The 6,000-nt window shown below is 55.9% G+C and overlaps 1 pseudogene across 1 annotated transcript; it reads right to left on the reverse strand.

The window, feature by feature from the left end:
• Positions 1-5,621: 5,621 nt before the first annotated feature.
• LPMP_02ncRNA1 lies at positions 5,622-5,806 on the reverse strand (annotated as a pseudogene). Its single transcript has one exon. The product of its transcript is annotated as a splice leader RNA (non-coding RNA).
• Positions 5,807-6,000: the final 194 nt, after the last annotated feature.

Genomic DNA, 6,000 nt, shown 5'->3' on the forward strand with positions numbered 1-6,000 from the left:
TACACTGAAGCTCCGCAGAATGCTGTGTTGGTCACCAAGCTACCTAACAAACAGCGAAACTGAGAAAACAGGACCCGCTTAGGGTTGGGGGATCATATAGATAAGGCCATATAATATGAAAGAGAGTAACAAAAAACGGGGAGGTGGGAGAAGAGTGGGAATGAAATCAGAGAGCTTTTTTCGCATTCAACGGGGACAACAGTTGTACCCAACTTTTTGAAGAAAGAGAGAAGCTCATCGCACATGTGATGTAGAACCCGGAGAAAGAAAATTAGACCTCGTGTATCCGCCTAAGGATGATGTCTTTCATGAAGTTTAAAAGTTTTGGCTCGATATTACATGAACTATTGTCTTAGATGTTCTTTTTTGATGCAAAAGTTGTGAAAAGATGCTACCTCTGTGGTACTATTGCCTCTCCTTACTGGTATTGATTTCGCCCACAGTCTCTATCCAAATCACTTTGTCACTGTAGAAGGTTAGCACAGTGTGGCCAAGCAGCCGCTAATGCAAAATAAAAGCCACCTCAAAAGGTGTGCTAAGCGACACCCATCACTCCAACTAATAGTCCCTTCCAATCCTTACAAAGGAGCTGCTAATCTGCTACCCTATGGAGTCTCAGATGACCAGACCTTGAACATCACAGCCAATTACCCTGATAATAGCCACAGGCCACTTCATTCACGCTTGTATAATTTGTGTGAAGAATATCACACTTCCTCTCCTCTTTCGCTTCGAGAACTAGAAAGTTGTGAGACACCTTCTATCAGCACTACCATAATCCTCTCTACAAATCAGTTGAGAAAAAATCCAGTGCTATAATCTGAAAATCTAAACTCGTAGCTACCGTCTCTGCGGGGAACCAACCCAGACTCCCTATAAGCATAGCTTACCGTAAAGCATGTTAGCAATCAAGTACGAAGAAAAAAGGTGGGAGAGTCAACCGTCCGCTGTGGAAAACCTCGATCACAAAAGTACGTCTACTTAAGCATCCCTTGCCCTGCCATCAGTTCGTCTCTCTCAGTGACATCGTATGGTCATGTGCTTTTTCGCATGACTCTGGACTCCGCTACTCGATCTCACTAGTACACCGTTGCAGTAATAAATTTATCATGAGGAAGCAGCAAGCTCGACAGTGCACCTCGTGCAAACCCCATTTCACCTTGATCATACCAGGTATCGAGCAATCTGTTGGGTGTTAGCAACCCAGGCAAAAACACTGAGGTTGACACAAAACCAGTACCACCTCATGTAATCCCAGCCCCTCCCCAATTCCCCCACGCCAAGACCCACAGCACAAGCAGGGGCAGCATCTCCCAATTCAAACTCAAAACTGAGCGCAATGGAAATGACAAGAAAACAGGAGAATGAAGAGAATACACCCTCAAAGCCACCAAGGCAACATGAACAGACAGACTTTAATGATTCGCAACTGTGCGACCGCGTGCCCTCCTCAGATCCGTAACAAATGAAAAAAAAACTCACCCATATGAGCGCCAAGCCGCAGCTTATCTCCCCCACCCATACAAACAACAGCACCACCGACCGCAGACCATGTGAAGTCCACAAAACCCTGTTTTAAAGCAAGCCCACGGCCGCATTGAGCACACCTTTCTTCCCCCAACGCGCTCATCCTGCCACATCGCTTTTGCCTGCTACCCCCCTGACAAGCCGGGCGCCGCCGGGGACGAGGCCCGCCTGGGGCCCCAAAGCGCCAGCACCCTTCGCCAACACGAAAAGCCAGGGAACCCCACCCCTGTCGACGAGGGCTTTTCCGGCCCCACCAAGCGGGGGAAAGAAAAAGCGTTTCCACAGCGAAAACGCGGCGCGGCTAGGGGACCCTTACCCCACGCACAAAAACACGAAACAAATAACAAGAACCAGGCAACCACCCCAGAGCAGGAGCGCCCCCTGTAGCACAGCCGCGCCGCCAAAGCGGCCACCAGCCCCCAAGCCAGACCACAACAGTGCCAAAGGACGCGCGCCCGCGACCTGCTTCGGGGAGGGGGGCCCACACCTTTTCCAAAGGGGTTGTTTTCCCGAAAGAAAGGGTCCCGCCGACAAGAATTTTTTTGGCATGACGGGGGGGACTTTGCGTTTGGCGCCCCGCAGCCCGCCGCCCCCCTCCCTAAACCCGCCACCACGCAAGAATATTTTAGGCATTTAAAGGGGCGAAAGACAGCAAACACGGAACCCCCCAGGCCCAGTTTATCCATGCTTTACAACAGAAGAAAGGTGCTTTTTCACTAAACGAGAAGTTGTCTGCAAACAAAACAAAACCATTTTAAGACTTTGCGGGGACAAGAAAAGCACGCCCCCTTTTGTCGCACAAAAAAATCAAAGCAGTATTTTTTATATGAGAATTTGAGCCCCGAATTCAAACCATTCGCCGTCAAAAAATGCCCCGCTGGTAAGCTCTGATATTTAGACTCCTTTGTGATTGGCTAAAACCTCTGGGCTTCGGGCTAAACAAAATAGAAGCCGCGGAAGGCTCCAAAAAACACACTCTTTTCTCTTTTTTACCTTCGCGAGGCGTCCCGTGTCGGGAAAAAAAAACGCCCGGGGCCCACGGTTAGGGGAAAGGACACCCTCCGCGGAAACAGAGCCCATTTTTTCTGGCGGGGTCATCTAAGAGAGCCTGCTCTTATCTGGAGGCGCCGTGTGTTTTGCTTTTTGCCGCCTTTTGCGCCCCTTGTTTTCCACAAACTTCCCGTTAATAGACGCGCCTCAATTAACCACCGCTAGGGGGTTGACCCCATCCTGTTTTTCCAAAAACCGGACTTCTTAATGGACAATTGGTTTCACCTTCCGCAGGTGGCGGGTGTTTCTTTCACGCGCACTTCCCCGGAGGGGTTGCGGGGGCGTTCTTTTATTCCGGGGGCCGCCGCGGGGACGGGGCGCCCGGGCGGGCGAAGCGAACGACCAAAAAACCCAGCCCCCCGAAACCAAGCCCGAAAGAGAAGCCCGCGGAGCCGTTTCAGAGAAACAGAAAGGTTTTGCCAGTTTCGTGACGCTGCGCCCCTCGGGACCCGCCCCCTATTAGAAACACCGCCAGCGCCTGTTTAAAAATGATGCGGGGGAATGGCCGCTGCCAAACCCGCCGCCGCGCCGCCCTAAAAGTTCTTGGCGGGACACGCGGATCACCCCGTTACCTTGCGACTTCGGGGGAAGGGGACGCCTGCGCAGGATTTCTGGGGTTGGAAATCGGCCGCCGCATCGTGGCTTTCCCTGGCGCCAAAAAGCCTTCCGCCAGAAGCCAACAGCCAACCCACTGGCGCGGCGCCAAAACCGCCCCCCCCCCCCTTTGTTTTCAAAAATGGCGTTTGGGGGGCCGCGGGCGACCGGACCCCCCGCCAGCCAAAAAACGAAACGACAGAACGGCGAAAGCCGTTTTTTTGCATGATGCGTGTGAATACTGTAGCGCGCAATTTTTTGCCTTCGCTGGTGGTTCCGGCCCTCTGACGCTTTGACTTTTTTCCCACCCTGCCTGTCAGTGGTTTTTTTTGGTGGGGGGCTGCGGAAAGCTCCCTGCGGGCACCGTTTTGTTCATCCCGGGAGCAGGCGCTGTGTTTTCGGCTGGCGCGGTCCGCCATTGGCGGCGGGCAGGAAAGACGAAACCCGCCCCCCGAAGGACCCCCACGCCACGCCGGTTTTGCGCTTGCGCGCGCGGGTTTTTGCGGGTTTGTCGGCCGTGCGGGTGCGTCTGTTCCCCCTGGGGGGATGTTTTTTTTTTTTTACACGCGGGGGCCCACGCACCGGACCCCGCACGCATTTCCACAGACAACGCACTGCGCCAACGGCGGCGGGAACGACGGGGTTTAATATTACCGCCAAAAGGGCGAGGCGTCATCTTAAACCGAACGCTTTACAGCGAAGCGGTGCAGGGGGATTCCCAACCGAACGGCGGTCGCTCCCGCACCCTTCTGTTTTTGTGCTGTCGGCGGGTTCGCTTCTGCAACTGGCGTTCCCCTCGGGGTCTGTGGGGGGGGGGGGGGCCTTCGCCCCTTCCGAAAAAAATCGGTGGCGGCGTAACCGGGGCGCGCGCGGGTGAAGGCGCAGGGCCCCGCTCCCCGGGCACAAAAACCCACCCAGCGCACGGCGGCCGCCGCGGGAAACACGGCGATTACCAATCCCGCCGGATCCTCCATCCATCTTCGCGCGCGCATCAAACACCGGTTTCCAAGGAAAAGGGATCGCCCTGGGGGGGCGGCCGCTCCCGGCCGGCGCTCGCGAAGGCCTCGCCGGCGGTGGTTTGGCCGCCGGGGCAGGCGCGGAAAAGCCCCGCTCCCCCCCAGGCGCCGCGAACACGCAAACCGTTGTTGTGCTCGATAATTCCGAAAGTGATGTACGGCAATCCGCCGCTGTAGCTTTCATGCGATGTGATCATCATGTTGCTTTGTGCAGCGGGAATCTGGGCGTCCGGGGGGCGGCTAGTGGGCTTTCCGGCGTCCGCCAAAGGCGCAGGGGGCGGGGTGGCCCCGGCCCCCTCTCCTTTTTACGAGCCGGGCGGCAGGGATTCTTCCGCGGCAGGGCGGTGCACCCCGATGCGAAGATCGCCGCGAGCCCCAGAGATGTTGAAAACATCAGGCTAGATAGGCGTGGGTGCAGGGGTTCTGGGTCAGAGAAAGGAAGTCTGTGTGTCACCATCGGCTTCGGCGCGGCCGGGAAAATGGGCCGCCACCAAGTCGATTCGGAAAACACGGCGCCGGCCATAGCGAATTCCATGGCGATGCTGGGGCCCACCGGCATCGTAAGGGTCACTGGGTGACTTCCGTAGCAGCAGCTTGGCCGCGGGGGTGGGAAAAGCGAGGCAAGATGCATTCCTTTGGGGGATTTCATGGTGGCTGGCTGGCATTTCAGACAGGTGTCGCCTTGATCCTTGGCCCGCGTTGCTAGGAATGATGCGTTTTCGTCTGCGCCATGGGGGCTTTAACCGTGGCGCGGGGCTTTTTTGCGCGCAGGCCTGGGGCGCGCCCGGGTTGGCAAAACGACTGGCCACGAAAACGTTGGCGGGGCCACCCCGGCGAAGCACCGCCCCAGCCCGCGGCCGCAAGTGGCGATTTCCGAGCCCGAAAGCCACCCGACGAGCGCCAAGAAGGCGCGGGGCGTGCGGACAACGGCGGCCAGCTCCCAGGGGAAAAAGGACCACCCACACCTCCCTGAGTCACGTCCAAAATTAGCGCAAATCACCGCCATTTGTGAGGTCATACGGGGGGCTGTCGGCAAGGAGATTAGACTCGCCAGCGCGAGGGCAAAGGCCGTCTCACGGCGGAGCCTGCCACAGCAGGTTCACGCAAATGACTTCAGGTTTCGGTTTGGCGATAGCGCAAAAAGCTTCACCACTTGCGTGCGCTAGAAAAAAAAAAATGCATGATTCACACGGGTGAGCCGCCGTAAACACTTTTTTCGGTGCCAACCCAAAATGAACGGTAATGTCTTCCCTCGTTCAGTAAAAACCTGCGCGCCAACAAACCCACACAAACACGTCTGCCTCTGCGGATTCGATGAAGCAATATAGCAATTATCCCTTTATCACCGCATGAAACTCGGGCGTCACAAATATACCCCAGATAGCCCGGGTAGCCGGCGCTGGCTGATTGAAAGCGATACCCACAGACCAAAAGGATACCGTTTTGGGGCGTACCGAACCCCGTGTCATGGGCGGCGGTCTTGGGCGCCACCTCCAGGACACACACCCGCCACACACAAAAAAGAAAAAAAAAAGCGCCATGGCGCACCCAAAATGTTGCCGGAAGACGGGTCCCGGAAGTTTCGCATACCAATAAAGTACAGAAACTGATACTTATATTTTCCCGCACAGTGGTAGTAGACGAGTCAGAAAGGGGCACTGGTATAGCGTACCCTGGCTGTTACCTCCTAAAAAGGGAAAAGTACTAGACACTAGGGGTTCTCTCGGCTCATTTCCTCGCCTTCGGCGGCCCACATTGCCTTAAGGATCTGGCCTTGGGAGAGTTGGGTCCGATCTCTGTCGGGGCTCCCGGG

This window comes from Leishmania panamensis, assembly GCF_000755165.1.
Source record: "Leishmania panamensis strain MHOM/PA/94/PSC-1 chromosome 2 sequence".
Classification (NCBI taxonomy): Eukaryota; Euglenozoa; class Kinetoplastea; order Trypanosomatida; family Trypanosomatidae; genus Leishmania; species Leishmania panamensis.